At 38.7% G+C, this 18,617-nt stretch overlaps 1 pseudogene; it reads right to left on the reverse strand.

Moving 5' to 3' along the window:
* Window positions 1-11,297: 11,297 nt before the first annotated feature.
* Window positions 11,298-12,822, reverse strand: LOC130021669 (zinc finger CCHC-type and RNA-binding motif-containing protein 1-like; annotated as a pseudogene).
* Between the last annotated feature and the right edge of the window lie 5,795 nt (window positions 12,823-18,617).

The raw sequence follows: 18,617 nt of genomic DNA on the forward strand, positions 1-18,617 counted from the left end.
AGCACTTCAACACATGAGTCTACATTTCATCACACTTAAAACTTGACTTACTTAAACTTGAAAAATAAGTCAGTTTTCTGATGTTCATGCCCCTGATCAAGGTTTTTTTGCTATTTAACTCTACCACATTAAACACTGTCTCTTTTCAGATAGGGCTAATAAATAAAATAAGTAGTCTATCTTATCTACAAAAGACTTGTAACAAATGGTGTTGAAAACAGCAAACAGTTATGTCCTTTGTGAGTTTATAATCTTCATTATTCTCATTAAGGCTAGGAATACTATGTTCAGATTTTGGATTATGTTAAGGTTACCAACTTAGTTTTCTTTTAAAAATGGTTGATATAATATGTCATAGACTACCTCGAAAACAATATCGAAATTTTCTTGAGGGAAACTTCTGGAACACATAAAATCTCTTTGAAATATGTATTCATTCATGACTGATAAATCAAGGAAATGACCTACAATTTAGCAATAAAAATGTAGATTTATAGGGTTTAAGAATTCTGAGGTAAAATAAAAATTTAAATTCTTAAGAGGAAACGTCAGCCAATTTTTTTTATTAGTGAAACACCACAAGGTCCAGTTATAGACTTACAAATTTTTGCGCTTGGGTTTCAGATATACAATGATCAAGTACCCATCCCTGCACCAGCGCCCATCCTCCACCACCACAGGTCCCAGCATCCCTCCCACCCCCCATCCCGCCCATCCCACCCTGCCTCTGTGGCAGGGCATTCCCTTTTGTTCTCTCTCTCTCTTCTTTTGGGTTCTGTGGTTTGCAAGAGAGGCAAGAGATATTTGTGATGTCTCATTGAAAGAAACACTAATATTACTGTGAGCAGTACATCTGGAAATGTTTTTTTGGTAGGTTGAGGGCCACACCACGTACTCAGGGTTTATTCCTGGTTTTGCACTCAGGAATCACTCCTGGCAGGCTCAGAGGACCATATGGAATTGAACCCTGGTCAGCTGTGTGCAAGTCTGGTGCCCTATCTGCTGCACTATCACTCCCACCCCTGGACAGCTGGAAACTTCACAACATGGATTTTATTTTGAAAAATATCTTTAACCTGTTTAAATTTGGAAAGTCTAATTAGAAATTTGTGAAAAAAATTTACAAAATAAACATATTACTTTGATTCTGGATATATAAGACCATAAAAAAAAGATACAAGACTGAAAAAAGTGATAGCATCCATTTGTCCGAAACTGCTTCCATTATGATTTATTTCTAGACCAGTAAGCAGGATAAATGATATCAAATATATAAATAATAGAGTTGGTATAGTTCCTCAAAAAGCCTCTAGTTGAATTATTATTTTTTTTTAGAGAAGATTGGTATTTAGTGAGTATAGTTGGATTCATGGATTTACTGTCAACAAGGTTAGAAAAGTAATAAAACTATATTGTTGTATTTTATAAAAACCTCTTTGACTAGGAAAGGGGCGAAAATATAGTTGTGCTTGCTGATTACATAACACCACATCCCATTTCTTTGTCATTAAGCATAAAGCATATCTACCAATGGCCTATCGCATATATATTTTTAAATTTTCACTGTGTCACTGTCCTCCCGTTGTTCATCGATTTGCTCGAGCAGGCCCAGTAACGTCTCCATTGGAGACTTTGTTGTTACTGTGTTTGGCATATTGAATACATCACAGGTAGCTTGCCAGGCTCTGCCGTGTGGGCGAGATACTCTCGACAGCTTGCCGGGCTCTCCGAGAGAGGCGGAGGAATCGAACTCAGGTTGGCCATATTGGCTGCGTGCAAGTCAAATGCCCTACCACTGTGCTATCGCTCCAGCCCTTTAAATTTTTAAATTTTTAAATTTTAAATTTTTAAATTTTCAACTTTAGAAAATTCCCAAACACTATTGCAAGCTTTCTGTAAGACTTTGGAGCTAGAATAAATTCAGATGTTGGGGCTGCCAAATTCTACGAGTTATTTAATCTCTATTTGTTTCCTCAACTTAAAAAAAATAAAAGGACTTCTGATTCCAAAAGTGACCTAATAATATTCATTATAGAGAACCTCTCACAATAAACAACTATAATAATGAAAAAATATACAAAAGTTCTGTTTCAGAGTACTTGACTGAAAGTGCAGTCCTTGAGAGAAAGAAAATGCATTAGGTATTTATACCATCTTTCTACTTGGGACCACTGCAGGCAGAACCCAAAGACCAATAATCTAGTTGGGGAGAAGAAACAGAGATAGTGTGTGGAACAACTTGGACAAGTGGAATTTTAGGACAGAAGATTTGAGAGTAGGAGGAATAATGCAAATAAGATGCACAAATATGAACAGGGATTCAAACCTAGGAATTACTTCTCAAATATTTGATGAAATACTCGGCTGTGAGTGAAAAGTCAGAGAAAGACTCCATCAATGAGACTGAGAAAAAAAAAGAAAAGAAAAGCAGATATACTATGCTCTGTTGGGAGATTTTGTGGTAGGACAGTGGTAGAGATGCCATTTTAAATCTTAGACATTCCATCGATATCCCAGAAACACTAAATTTTAGAAGAAAGATTATTCAGTCCTAGAATACTCAATATGCTAACAAAACTTAAAATCAGCAGGATCAAGTTGATCCTACTACATGACATCAAGAACATGACAATAAATCTCAACCCTAATGTTACATTCAAGTGATGTGAGTAAATAGAAATTTTCAAAAATACATCAACCACTCAAAATGTTTATACACAGCAAACATAAATAATCAGTAACCAGTAAGATAATTTATAGAGATAGAGCCAAAGATGACACATGTTAAAGATGTTTTAAAAACTTTAAAATAGTTATTAAAGTATGTTAGAGGATTTAAATAAGAACATAGCCACTATAATAGAATAGATGGGGATCTCATGGAAAAGGATACTGTAGTATAGACGAAATGAACGGCACTGAAAAACATATGGTATCTGAAATTAAAGTTTTCTGGAATATACTTTCAACATACATTAGACCCTATAGAAGAAAGTATCAGAACAATAAAAATTGTTCGAACTAAAACACTGGAAGAAGCAGAACAGAAAAAAAAAACAGAAAAATGAAAATATTCAGTATATGTGTACCATTTTTACCAGGTTCTACATCCTGAAACTTGAGTATCCAAAATATGAGAGGAAGAGATAAAAATGAAGATGGAGAGACAGAGTGAGAGACAAAGAGAGACTGAAGTAAATATTTGAAAAATAATGGTAAAATTCTCTAAATTTAATAAAAGTGATCGACCTACATGTCCAAAACAAATTCTCACTAGGATATATATTAAAAATTACTCCTAGGCACATTGCTGAATATCAAAGATAAAGGGGAAATCTTCAAAGATTCTATACAAAAAATGTATTATAACTACTGTTGATCAGAAATAATGAAAGCCAGGAGAAAATGGGACTACACTTCTTAAAGAAAAATAAATTCTGTAAGCATAACAAGTCTCAATGTGGATTAAAGATACAAATAAATCAGTGAAACAGAACAGAAAATGTTGAAATAGTTTCATGTCACAGTTAAATTGCTAGTTATGACAAAGGCATGGAAGTACTGCAATGAAGGAAAGTATTTTTACCCCTCAATGCTTCATTCTAAAACAACTAATCTTTTTGGAAAAGTATTTTTTATCTGACACTATATTTAATAAAGAAAAATAAAGTGAAATGAATAACTAAATCATAAAACTTAAATCTAAAAAAATGATATACTAAAATACAGAATAATAGCATTATTTCCTTGGTGTAGGTGAAGTTTTCTTAAACAGAATATTGAAAAAATATTCATTCTAAAAAGAAAAAATTGGGCCTCATTAAAATTTTAATTTCTTTGTGTGTATGTGTGTGTGTGAGAGAGATTTTGTAGCTTTATTGACATTAGTTTCTCATAAACATTGTAGAATTTTGGAAGTACAGACAGGTACACAGGCAAACAATGTATAAAGTTGTGTGAATTCTTCTAGACTTGAGTTTCTCCCACTAGGATTCATAGATGTTTACAAGTTTGGCGACTTTAATTAAGGTAGTAAATTAATTTTTAATAATAGACAGATAAATATCTGATGAACTTACTCATACATGGAAGACAGAGAAGCAAACCAAGGGAAGAGACAAAACAAAACAAAGTCTTCAGGCCCAGACTGGAGAACTAAGATTATCAGAGAAGAAGCCAGGTCAGGGATAAAATGGATTGAGACATAGATAGATATATTGGCACTTTGATGATAGAGGCAGTATGGTATTATATTGTTTATAAAAATTGTGAAATAATTCTCTTAAAACCTTAAGCAGTCTTGTAAGCCAATGTCACCTCAATACAAAAAGAAAAAACACCCTAAAAAAACACTTCATTAACACACGAGCAGCCATTTCACCCACAGGAAGAAAATAGTCATTTATCTCTGACAAAAAGTTTATAGTCATAATTTTAATAACCCCTAGTATAATAGTAACCCTAATATAAACAGCATCAACTAAAACAGGTAATAGACATTTAATAATGGATCCCTAACAATGGAAGAATACAAATGATTCGTAAGCTAGTGATAATTTGCTCAACATCATTATTCATCAGTGAAATATAAATTCGAAGCAAAATGAAATAGCACTACACACCCATAAGCACAGATAAATTTTTAAAAGATGATGATGTGGAACAACCGGAATTCTTATGCATCATTGGTGGGAATGTTAAATGGTGCAACCACTTTGGGAAAATGTCTGGCAGTTTCCTATACAATGAAATGAACAAGTAACCTATGGACCAACAATTTTTATCTAGTTCAAGAGAAATGAGATCACACGTGTTCACAAAAATATTTGTTCAAGGCTAGTGACACAACAAATAGAAAATGTACTAATAATAGCAGTAACTCAAAATTAGAAATAACACAAAGATTAATTAGTGGAAAAATAGAAAAACAAATTGTGCCTAAACACACATAGTTTAATATATGCTACACAATAAATAAATCTCAAAAACATTAATTTTCACAAATTAAACTAGACATGAAAGAATATACCATGTATTACTTTATGTTTATGTAGTTTTAAACCAGGGTAAAGTTATACAAGTCAGAAAAGTAGTTGCCTCTGGAGATGATTCTGGAGAGGGAACCTTTCTAGAAAGAAAATGAGGGAACTTTGGGGGATGATAAATGTTTTATATCTTGCATGCATTTATCAAACTCATTTGTTGGGGGGAAAGAGACACACCTAGTGTGTGCTCAGGGCTTATTTCTGGATTAACTTCTGATGGGTCTCAGGGGACCCATAAAAAGGAATGCCATGGATTGAACTCGGGTCGGCCATGTTGGCTGCGTGCAAGGCAAATGCCCTACCGCTGTGCTATCACTCCAGCCTTTGGCTATCACTCCAGTGAGCGATAGCACAACGGTAGGGTGTTTGCCTTGCACGCAGCCAACATGGCCGACCTGAGTTCAATTCCTTCGCCCCTCTTGGAGAGCCTGGCAAGCTACCGAGAGTATCTCGCCCACACTGCAAAGCCTGGCAAGCTTCCCGTGACATATTCAATATGCCAAACACAGTAACAACAAGTCTCACGATGGAGATGTTATTGGGCCCACTGGAGCAAATCGATGAACAACAGGAGGACTGTGATAGTGACTATGGATTGAACTCAGTCAGGCTGTCTGGTTTATGCACTGTACTATTTCTCTGGCCCTGTCAAACTCATTTTTAAAATGTACATTATCCTCAATTTTAAAAAGAAAGAAAATTGAGATAACAACAATAGTGATTTTAGAAACGTTACATGGGAGTTAGATGAACGTAAGTGAATGGAACATTTGAAATTGTAGCATGAATTACAGCATTATTTTCTATCTGTAATATCTGATGATTATGTGTGTTTAGGCACAATTTGTTCTTCTATTTTTCCACTAATTCATCTTTGTGTTCAATATATATAGTTATATACAAGTAATATATAACTATGAATAATATATTAGCATTAGAAATCAATGCTGGAATTCATGCTGGAATTTCTAATATTGCATTCACTTAACATACTAATGTGTAGTACTGCAAAATACCCAAACTTTGGAATATGTCAGTATATAAGACAAAAAATAAAATCCCCACGTTGTAGAATAAGGCTTTTCTGTTAAGTTTCAGTTGGCTGTTAAAATGCATTGCAGCTGTTTCTACTCATGAAGCCTCTTGACACTATGCAAATCCCCCATCTGTGCTTTCCTTGCCAGCTGACTTTAAATGACTGTAAGTTTTCCTCTCCATTCAATTATCTAGAAATTTAAATACAAGTAATTAATCCCTTGATTAAATGGTATAGAATTAGACTGCTTTGATTGTTCCTTCCCCTCAAGAGGATATTCCACAGAATATAACATTTAAAGCACATTAAATAGAACATAAGGTGGTTTAGACATGGTTTTATGCTAACACACCCAAAAATCCATAGCCCCAAAGCATGTATCTGACAAATAAAACAAAACTGATCTTTTGCTTGAATTCTTTAGGAAATTGTTTCATCTACAAGCATGGTGCAGAAGTGCCAATATTTCAGCTAGTGTGAGAACATCAGAGTTACTTCAAGTGACACATTAGAAGCTAAACATTACAATGATGATGCTGTTGAATACCAGGGGTGATATATTTTTCCAGAGGAATTTCATTCCTTTATCCCTCTGGCTTGGGAAGAAGACATGTACTGACAGATGCTAAAAAGTGAAAAATAAATGATAAACATGCAGGGTTGAAGATGACTGCTCTCAACCTATCATTGAGAGAGTCAGTTAAACATTATATGGTCAGTATAGAAAATGTTTTCATAGACATTTAAAGTTTCATACATATTACCACCTGTATGGTGTGGATATAGTGTCTAGGGCAGTGTTCATTGAGTGCACACTAGCTCCAAATGAAGATTTTTTAAAAAAAAAACAAGAGGGCTGGAGAGATAGTACAACAGGTAAGGCACTTACCTTGCACAGGCTTAATATCCAGCACCACATATAGTCCTCCAAGTTCCACTAAGAGTAATCCCTGAGCACAGAGCCAGGAGTAAATCCTCACCACTGCTGGGATGACCTAAAACCAAAAAATAAAACAAAACAAATTCAAATCAAAATTTCCAAATAATTCTTTAAGTTAGTAAAATTCAAGCCCAATTCTAACCCTTACTTTGATATAATTGCACTCTGTTTACAAACTAGATGTAATAAAATGTCCACCAGTTGACTGGCAGTAGACTCATTAACCATTGCCACATAATTGCTGTGTTTGACCAAGCAAAGCAGAATGTCAGTTGGCCCAGATAATAGTCTGTGCTTTATTTCAGATGAGAGGTTTGCAGGATACACAGTGTTCTTTATTCCTTTTCCCCTCCTTTCTCCATTTCCTGGAACATGGACATTTCATCCTCTATGGTCAAAGATAAGTCATCATGCTATGAAAGGCATTATCAAAAGACTAATTTAGCGAAGTTTTATTTAGTTTTATATTTTTTACAATTTTTTTACAATTGTACCTTTCAATATTTGGAATTGCAGTACTTAAAAAAGAGATTCACATTGAAAAGCAAATGGAAACACATTTCTCCACTAATAGATCCAAATGATTAATAAAATCTGTCTTTTAACTTTTCAGGAATACATGACAAAACGCTTAATGAGAAAATCCTAAATTCTATGATTATAAAAATTTAGTTATCAGAAAAGACCAGGCTTATAAATATTAATTAGAAAATATATGTTGTTTCCCTAGACTGAAAAGGGATATTGGGAAATTAATTTATTTGTTCCTGTATCTTTTAAATTATCTGAAAACGTTTACTTCTGTTGCTTAGAGTAGTGTCTCTAGAATTTTTTCTCTCAAAAAGATACAAAATTGTTTTACTGCACAGGACTGGGTAATGTCATGCCTGTGGTCTGGCCCTGGTACATTATAGGATAATATCCTTTTCGCTGGCCCATTTGCCTATATTTTATGGCCCAAGACTAATGTTATAGATATCCAAATGGACTCTGGCAGAAAAAAGTTTCCCCATTCCTGATCTGAAGTCCTGAGACTGACTAGGAAAAGTCAACTTATCAGCTTCCAAATACCTATCCACCCACCCAAACAGCAAACCTATAAAATGATTATCAGTCTTTAAAACTTTTATAAAGCCAAAAGCAATTTGCCTAAACTAAGTCATACATAACTTGTTTAGGCAAAACAGAAAACACACAACTCACCCTGAAACAAATCTTCCTAAATAAATAACATGTGATAGAATTGTCTAATATTAAGCTATATTGATAACTCATCCATATCAAAGACATGCATCTTGAATAAATAAGTTAGCTATAAAAACATAGCTACTAGCAAATCAGGTAGGTAAGAAAACAGGTCACCTCACCCTGAGAAGTTCCTATTTAAGAAATCCCTAGCAATGGTTTGAATGATTCTGCTTTCCCCCTCCTGCACTCTAATTCCAGTTTATGGGTTTTAAATTTGCCATGAAGAGAGGCCCCCTCCCCCACCAAATCTCAGACATCTCAGTGTCATGCTCTGGTAAAGGAGAAGACTCAGGCCCAGGCTCCGCTTCCCCCTCTACCCCTCATGCCCTCTTACCTGTGACATTACTATCAATTGTGTTTGCTAGCTCTTCAGCTTGCCAATTAACCTCAGGACCTGTGAATATTTAGTTTCTTTTTCAAGTTCCCTGATGGCTGTTGCTGAGGTGCATCTTGCAATTGGATTAAGACTCACAAGGGCTGGTAAGTCACATTATTAGCTCTAGTTGCAGAACCGTCAATGGAGGCTTGCCACATGGAGACGGCTCAGATGAGTGCTGCAGGCATTCCTAGCCAACAACATCACCACATTAGATGAGACGGACAGAAAACATGCTCCTTAGAACTTTATTACTACTATTTCTTCCTCCCAAATCAAATCAGTCTTGTTTTTAAAAGTAGAACTCAGTTTTAAGCAAAAATTAAACATTAACATTGCTTTAGGAAAGTATTTTCAGAGTACTAATAATTGTAACAGAGAAACTTTTTGTTTGTAAAATACAAGTAACAGACTCATACATGCCATAGATGTGCAAACAATCTAATACCATGGCCCAGTGATACCAGCATGACCAAAATATCCCTTAGAATTGTTTTTTAATTTCTAGTAAACCTCTTGAAATAAATGTGCAGGAGAAAGCAATTATGTTACATTCCCTTTTTATTTATATGTTCAATATTAGTAAAATAGTGTGTGACAAGTCTTCAGTAATTTTGGGTGAAGAGAAAAAACACTCATAATTATTCTGTTTAACATTTATAATTGTTCAACAAATTCAGTTCAACGATTTATAATTGTTTCTCATTGTTTTGAAAAATAAGAAAGGAAACCTCTTTTGTGCTGGGAAAGTAAGAAGGGTCACGGTCCTTTGGAGCGCACTTGGTATTCTCACGTGGTTCCACGTGTTTAATTAGTGTTGGTGGTGGAGACAAGTGATCTTTTTGTCAGATTATCCCCACCTGGTGGCAATTTGGGATATTGCCACTAAAAAAGCCTCTGCTAGCAGGAAGCAGGACGCTCCTTTCAACTACTTTCAATTGTAGGTTCTTATTTGATGAGAGGCTATATACCCCAGACATTATTTAAATCTATCTCATGTATCTCACAAAGTTTATAGACCTTCTTCTTTCACTTTCGAATGTTCAAGATCTTGCCGCCTTTCCTTTCTTGGACTTCCCACTTAGAAATGATTTTGACCGACTCAGATGACAGTCTTTTAAACAAACGAATGGAAGACTAAAGTTTCAATACCACACAATAATTGTCATGTCTCCTGAAAACTTAGTAGTACCTCTCACTTCTCGCACTTCACTTCCTCCTGTTTGGAAGAGCCATTAACTGATCTACCTTCAAAACAACACACTCCCCTAGCTTAGAGTCAGCGACTGTCTCCCCTTCTTTCTAGGTTAAAGCTGCACCTGCGGCTTCTTGACTTGGCCCTCAGTAATCTGATTTCTAGATACACAAACCACTAAACCTGTTTTTCCCAGGGCGGTGAGCCAATGCTTTCTTGCTTAATCCCCAAAACACTATCCAATTTTTTTTGTATTTTGTTTTTGGGCCACACCTGGCTTAGGGTTTACAGTCCTGATTGCCCTCAGGGATTACTCCTGGCAGCGATCAAGAGGCCATATGTGGTGTTAGGGATTGAACCTGGGTTGGCTGCATTCAAGGCAAGTGTCCTACCCATAACCTGCCCCACTATCCAATTCTTATTTACTGTGACCACTTAAGAATGTTTCCTACTGTGAACCATTTCAGCTTCCAGGGCTTGTCTCTGGTTTTCATAGTGCAGCAATCCTTGGAGGATCCCCTTGCCACTCCCTTTATTTGTATCTTCTCTAACAGAAGGTTCTTGGTGGTGATTTTTAGGCTTCATCCACCATTTCCCAGACCATATCTACCCCCCACCCATTCTCCACTCACACTTTGTCCATATTCCCTGGAAAATAGCTCCTATTTTCGTTGCAGGTAGTAGACGCTGACCCTCCACCTGCCCTTCCTACTCTCCGATAGAAGGAGTGGGTTCCCCAGGTGCTTATGTGAAGTGGGAAAAAGAGAAGCAGCTGCCAAGAAAAGGAAATCTGCCTTCCCTGCCACCTCCGTCAGTCCCTTGATAGATTGTTGCAAGGGAGAAGGAGCAGATGGTCTTTGATGATCCTTTTTTTTTCCTTGAAAATTTTATGATCATTGAATAAAAGTAAGTTCTTTAACTTTTTCACAGTTTTTAAAAGTGTTTGATTTTAATTTTTGTTTTGGGGCATAACTGACGATACTGAGGCTTTACTCCTGTCAGTGTTCAAGGGTCACTCTTGGTGATTCTGCGGAATGAATTGACGATTAGTTCCGGTTAATTCTTAATTCCTGTACTAACTCTCTGGCCTGAAGAATTGCTTGTTTTGAAGAGTACTTCTTGTTAAAATATTTATTTCAAAAGTCCTCATGTAAGCTATTTGGATGTGAATAAAATTTTATAAACGTCTCAGAAAATTATTCCTAGTATCTATCCTTTTATTTGGGATGATAGTAAAATTACTATGACAGTTTTTTTATTCAAATGAACTGATTTCAAGGTAAATGGTTATTATAATATCTTGATTTTAAAATTTTATTCTGGTAAGACAGAAAAATGACTTTATTATTATTTTTTAATTTTAATGAACTATTATAGAATAAAAAATATTTGATACTAAGTTTTCTTATGCTTGAATACTGAAAATAATCATTATTAGCCCAAATAAACTCGTACCATCAATATTTTTAAAAATTTATGATATTTACATAATAAATAAATTTTAATCACTAAGTTCTTCCTCATCATTGAAATACCTGCTTTTCTTTATTCTTGGGCGTCTTGAATCATCTGATATTGAGGGACCTCCTGAATTGGTTTTCCATTTATTTTGTTCTTCTTCAATTTTGGCTTGCTGGAAAGCAATGGCCTGACTAAGACTGTCAAGAGAAGGATCTTCACCTTCATCTTCACTCTCTTCTACTTCTTCAATTTCTTCTTCTGGTTCAGGAATTTTCTTCTTTTTTTTTTCTTTTTTCTTTGGAGGTTCATGTTCTCCAAGCATATTTTTGGGACAGGCATAACTTAAGTGTCCACTTTCCCCACGTTCATAAAAGTTAGATTTATCAAAGTAGTTTGGTCTTCAGATAAACTCAGCTGCTCTTCCATTGTCAATAGAAATACTTGCTTTTATTACTCTACCAAATAACTGTTTGTTATTTATTGACCTGGTACAATTCTGTGCAGAGTCTTTATCCAAAAACAAAATAAATGCTATCCCTTTACTCTTCCTGGTATCTTTATCTTTCATTATAGTAACCTTTACAACTTTGCCATACTTGGAGAATATCTGGGATAAGTCATTGTTGGTCAGGGAAAAAGGCAAGTTGGATACATACATGGTGCTCTTACAATCCACCACTCATTTCTTTGAGCAGGCCTACCTGGGGCCCCAACAGGCAGGAGCTCTCAGTTCCTGTGGGGCCCTCCCCGTTTCATATCACTAGCGAATCGAGGGTCGCAGTGGCGGTGTCTCTCGTCTCTCTGATGATCTTTTTTCATCTTTTTAATTTTTTAAAATTATTATTGGGTTGCACCTGATATAGGCAGATAGACAGGGAAAGGCCCTCGGCAATAAAAGTTAGGTCAACAGAACTTCTGGGAGGAAAATCCTAAAACTGATTCACCGTGTGGATACAGAAAACAGACCTGATAAAACTTTCAGCAGACCCTGAGGAACTTGGACCCCTCCTCATGAAGTTCCTCAAACCCTCGGACCTCTCCCTTAATCTTATTAAAATGTGATGCAGCCCTGAGAAGACTCCAGAACTTCCCGATCAAGACAACCCGAAAAGAGCCTATAAGAGACACCTTGAACAAAGGAAAAGGACGCGTATGCTTCCCAAGCCCATGTGCTGGGTTATGCTCATGTGGCACATATCCCCTCTTGAGATGTGTACTTTTATACTTTTCTATCTAATGCTGGGATGTATGTAGGGGCTCTATCCGCCCTTGGAGAAGCACACGTTCTCTCTTGAGCACATTATTCTCTCTTTCTCTCACTTTCTCTCCCTCCACACCTTCAAAAACCCTTCAATAAATAAAATCTATTTACTTCACTACTTGCCTACTCCTGAAATTCCTTTCTGAGAGTGAGACAAGAACCCAGTAACCCTGGGTCCTCGGTGGCAGAGGCAGATTGGGAGAAAGTGATTGATTTCTCCTCCCCACTTCACATGAGCCACCTGTGGGACCCACCGACATCACATCCAGTGTTTCTTGGCACTAATCATGGCTCTGCATGTCCGGGTCACTTCCAGCAGGGCTCAGAGGACCATATGTGGTGCCAGGAACTGAACCTGGGTTGGCTGCATGCAAGGCAAACACCCTGCCCACTGAATTATCTCTCTGCTCCCTCATTTGTGTTTGTGTGTGTGAGACACTGGAGTTCTTAAATTCAGGTGATCTTGTTGCGGGTGCAGATGTTCATGTTCTATCTTCAATCAGTCAAAACTGAAAGTTAGAGACAGGAGAGCAAATAACTAAATTGAGACTTTAGGGAAAGGCACGGAGAGGAAATGAATATGGGGAAGCTTCCAGATTATCGGAGGGTTCTCCTAAAGCAGGATTAAAAAAAAAAGGCTGAAGTCTTTCCTCTTTTATACCTTTTCAACAAAGGTGGGTGGGTGAGCATTTATTATGCTCCAAAAGTGTGGGGCATTAAAACAGGGGAGAGATGCTGAGATGATCATTTTTTGGTGTCCTGATCCCACAGGCATATGTCATCCAGCTTATGGGGCACCACCTAGTCCTCCTTTGTGACCTTCCATACCAGGGGGTTCCTTTTCTTTTCTTTTTTAGGGCATTCCTTGTGGGAAGGGCCATATTTCTAATCTCACCCACCTGTTCGACTTCTGTATCACTATAAGGAGAAGGCTTTGTTTTGTAAAATCAAATAATTGCATGGCCTCACCCTACCCTAAGAGCACATTTGACCTGACTGTAGCAAAGTACACTTGCTTCTTTGCTCTTTATTTGATTTTATTTTGACTTTTGAACCATAGTAAAGGCTTATTCACATCTCTGCTCAGGAACCACTCCTAGTGGAGATTAGGAGACCGTATGTGGTACTCTGGATTGAACTATCATCAGTTGCATGCAAGGTAAGTATGTTAACCCATGTACTACGTCTCCAAATACTGCTCTTTATTTTTGAGTTTTTTATCTTTGAGTTTCAAGGTAGATGAAACTCATCTACCTTGTACCTACCAGAATTAAATCATTAAATCAGGAGATAATATACAATAATTTTTAATAAGATTCCATATTTGCCAACGTGGCTTGGCGCAAGCCTCGGGCAACTGCAAGCAAACGTCCAAACTCTTAAAACAGTGCAGAGAAGTGATAAAGAAAGACCTCAAAGAGAGAAGAGTAGCAGTGCTGGCAGATGTGGCCGAAGCCAGGAAAAGCATTTGCAACGGCCGCCTGCTCTCCGCCAACTACAAGACCAAGATGACTGCCCTCCGACATCCTGATGGATCTATCACATCTACCAGAAGGGCAATGGAGAAGATTACCCATGACTTCTACTCAGATCTCTTTGATAGCGATGTCCACCTGCCCACATACTAAATTCTTCAGGATGGATATGTTGTTCCCAACCTTCTCCCTTCCAAAGTCCAACACACCATTTTGTTGGTATAGAAACGAACAGCACCTGGCCCAGACAAGGTCAGATATGAACACCTGAAGAACCTGCCATCAGTACTCATCAATACACTGGCTTGGCTCTTTACACGCTACCTGTCTGAATGCAAGGTTCTGTCCCAATGGAAAACCAGAAGGACTGTACTACTGTACAAGAAGGGAGATATCCACAACATTGGCAAGTACTGCCCGATCTGCTTGTTGTCTGTCATCTACAAGCTGTTCACTCGAGTCATCCTGAATAGGATTGGCAGAACACTAGATGAAGGACAACCATGCGAGCAAGTTGGGTTCCGCAAAGGATTCAGCATGATTGACAATATCCACACGATAACCAAGTTCATTGAGGTTTCTCAGGAGTTCAAGATGCTGCTCTGTCTAATGTTCCTTGATTTAAAGAAGGCCTTTGATTCTGTTGAGATGGAAGCAGTCATCGAAGCCCTAGCCAAACAGGGCATTCAAACACAATACATCAGGATCCTCTGTGAGCTGTATTAAGGATTCACTACCAGGATCTCACCATTCTACAAAGAAGTGATCATCCATGTCAAGAGAGGGTTTGGCAGGGTGATACCTGTGTAAACTCACACAAATAGGTGGCACAGCACCCACACGGCGGCGGCTCTATCTCTCCCGCCACCCGCGTTCGGTAGTCTCACCCTTCTACCACCCCGGAGAGGTCGATGGCGATGGTCAGGCGGAGGAAGGAACGAGGGCCAGGCTGGTAGGTATTAGTCGTAGTTTATTCTGATTCTCTCCTCATCTCTCTATCTCCGCCCCCATGCTACTTCATTCTCCTTCTCCATCCCCCTTCATCCTCTTCTTCCTTCTCATCCTCTCTGAACTCTCTTCTTCCTTCTGCCCCTGTCTCACTCCTACAGTACAGTTAAATCCTCTCTCCATGAGTAATTGGGGAAACAATTACACAGGTGTGGTCACAATCAATAGGGGTGGAGATCAACAGGGGTAGAAATCTTAGCCTCAGGGAAGACCGCTCTTAGGACAGATCCTTCCTCAGCAGGAGGACCCACCCTAGAGCAGAATCCCATGGGCGTGCCTCTCCTCTCCTTGTCCGACAAGCGTACAAGAATATAATATAAATCATTTTGTATGGATACAGTAAGAAATATCTTAAACTTATAGAATTGCTCTCCTAGGGCCATCTCGATCTCAGACTACGGTGCTCAGGCCAAATAGTCTTTCCCACCCCTAGCAGGATCCTAGTCTTGCCGTTATCTTGGATCATGACAGCATTTGTCCATGATCAAACTCTTAACTTATAGTTAAGAATCGTGGCACTTTGGCCAGGCCCATTTCGCTGCCAGGGTAGCTCACTGCTTGCCCTGGGTCCATTCAGTCCCTCGTCGGGACCCTGCTTTTGGGGTGTTAGGAACTAAGGGCAACTGAGGCTTAAGTCGAGAAAGATGCCCGGGAGTGAATAATATTCAAGGCCAATCAAATCCTAAATTACAAAGCATAATGTTAACGGTCTTCCTGTATCTATACAAAAAGGATATTACTTTAAGGTAAACTATTCATAAGGCATAGGGAGGAGAAAGGCAATATTTCACTCATAAATATAAAATCATAGATTTCTGGGAAACTGATCTAACAAATTAACAAAGTCTGATTAAGGGGAAAGCTGATTAACTGGGTGGGAAGGAGAGCATAGGGAAGACTGTTTACATGTTTACATGTAAACACAATGGAAGTGGAAGTGCTTCAGGAGCACTGTGATAGGTGTAACCAGATTGATGGGTGTAACCAGATTAATGGGTGTAACCAGATAAAACCTAAGCTTCTTGAAGGACAAAGCAATGTTACCCAACAATACCATTTCACCAAAACTCTTCAGTGCCACCCTTGAGAATGTCATGTGAGGACTGGAATGGGAAGGAATGGGAGTGAAGATAGACGGTTGGCAAGTACACCACCTCCGCTTTGCTGATGACTTCTTTCTAATAACACCAAACATTAGCCAAGTGGCACAAATGCTGACCAACTTCGACCATGAGTGTGGAAAGGTCAGCCTACAGCTGAATCTCATGAAGACAATGTTTATGAGAAATGCTCTCATTCCTGACATTCCATTCAACTCTCAACTGGACGACCATCTCCAAATGCAACAGTTATGCATTAACTAGGTCGAGAAGTCAACATGACGAATGATGGCACCTGAGATGCACAGGAGGAAGAGAGTGGCTTGGAATGCCTTCAAGAGCGTCGAAGAAATAGCTAAGAGGACGAAGAACCTCCAGCTCCGGGCACATCTCTTTGATTCCACTGTTCTTCCTTCATTAACATACGCCTCAGAGACTTGGCCCTACGAAAACAAGATGAGAATGCTATTTGTTTCTTCCAAAGAGAAATAGAAAGAACTATGCTTGGAGTAACCTGCTTCACTCAAATGAAGAAAATAATCCAGAGTTCTGACCTTCTGACCTTCGTCAACAATCAAGAATCAAGGACGCTTTCTCGTGTGCCAAGGCATCGAAAATCAGATGGGCTGGACACGTAATGAGATTTGGAGACGACCTCTGGACTATAGCTGTTACTGACTGGATTCCATGGATGTCAAAAGATCGCGTGGCCGCCCACCTAAGAGTTGGTCAGACTTCTTCGTCAAGACCCTGAACGATCGGTTTGAGGCTCTTTGTGTTCCTAGAACCAACAGACGCCACTGGGCTACACTAGCATGCGACAGGGATGAATGGAGACGTTACTGGTACCCACTTGAGCAAATTGTTGAGTAACGGGATGTCAAGTGATCAAGACTCCATATTGCTTCGACCAATCTCAGGCGACCCAGGGATCACACCCAGAAGCCCCACCCCACTGGTACCAGATAAATACGTCATTGACAGACCTCCACTACCTCCACTAACTCCACTATCCAGCCACCACCACACTCCAGGTCGCTTTCCGGACACATCATAAGACACTTAATACCCATCTTCCAAGATTACTTCACCATATTTGATGGTATTTAATATGGTTTCAACCATGGGAACACCTGAAGGGCGATTAGAGACTGCCCTAAAAGCATCTATTCCTTTCAGAGAGCCTGGCAAGCTATCGAGAGTATCCCACCTACACAGCAGAGCCTGGCAAGCTATCCGTGGCATATTCCATATGTCAAAACCAGTAAATACAATGGGTCTCATTCCCCTGACCCTGAAAGAGCCACCAATATGGCAGCTTTAAGAAGGATGAGGAAGGAGAAGCTGATAAAATCTCAAGGCCGAACTAGGCTGCCAAAACAAAGAAGGACTAAAATGACTGTCTGTATTTTCAATGCACATATGCTGGCATCGGATGCATCCATCAAGGACCAGATGATGCAAGTGCGAAAGATCAAGTACGACATCATTGGCCTGAACGAGACAAGAAGACATCAACCATATCACATCATTTTTGATACTGTAGAAGAACTGTTCCTCGGAACATGTGACAAAAGAGGCGTCAGTGGTGTTGGTGTCCTTGTAAACACGAACTTGGCCATAAGCATTGATTCATTTGAATGCCTAATAACCTGAATCGGATGGTAACACTTGAATAGATTTGGCTCACTGCAGGCAGTTTCTATGTTCATTGTCTACACACCAACATCCAATTATGAGGAAGAAGAAATTGAGAAGTTCACATGGAGCTGGAGAAGTTCTATAAAGAACTTCTACAATATCTTCACACCTTCTACAAGATCATTGTTAGTGATTTTAATGCCAAGATAGGACCGAGAAGATCAGCTGAAGAACTCCACGTTGGAACTCATGGCCTAGAATGGAATGAACAGGGTGAGAGACTGTCTGAGTTAATCATGTTGACCAAGACCATCCATAGTAACTCACAGTTCCAGAAAGCCGAATCTAAACGTTGTACATGGGAGTTTCCCGCTGGACAGTTCAATAATGAAATTGGCCACATCATATTCAATGGATGGTTTTGCCTGACTGATATCACTGTTGTCCCCAAATTCCAAATGGGATTGGACCATTGTCTCCTTCATGTAAAATTCTACTTCATGGAGCAGGGAGAAAGGGCTGAAAAGTTTAACAAGAGAACTCCCAGCATGACCACCAACTGGGAGCTCTTTGGCAATATTGTGGCAATATCAGAAGATGCTGTCTTTCACAACATTGATGAAGAATACGATCGACTGGTTCAGCACCTCTATGATTGTGTGAGGAATGCCAAGAGAGAGATGGCCACAAAAAGATGACTGTCTTCAAAAACTCTCAAACTCATTCGCTAACGTGGCTTTGTGTGAGCCTCAGGCAAACACAAGCAAACGTCCGAGCTCACAAAGTTGTGCAGAGAAGCGATCAAGGAAGACCTCAAAGAGAGAATTGCTG

The sequence above is a fragment of the Sorex fumeus genome, unplaced genomic scaffold, assembly GCF_029834395.1.
Source record: "Sorex fumeus unplaced genomic scaffold, SorFum_2.1 ptg000018l, whole genome shotgun sequence".
NCBI lineage: Eukaryota > Metazoa > Chordata > Mammalia > Eulipotyphla > Soricidae > Sorex > Sorex fumeus.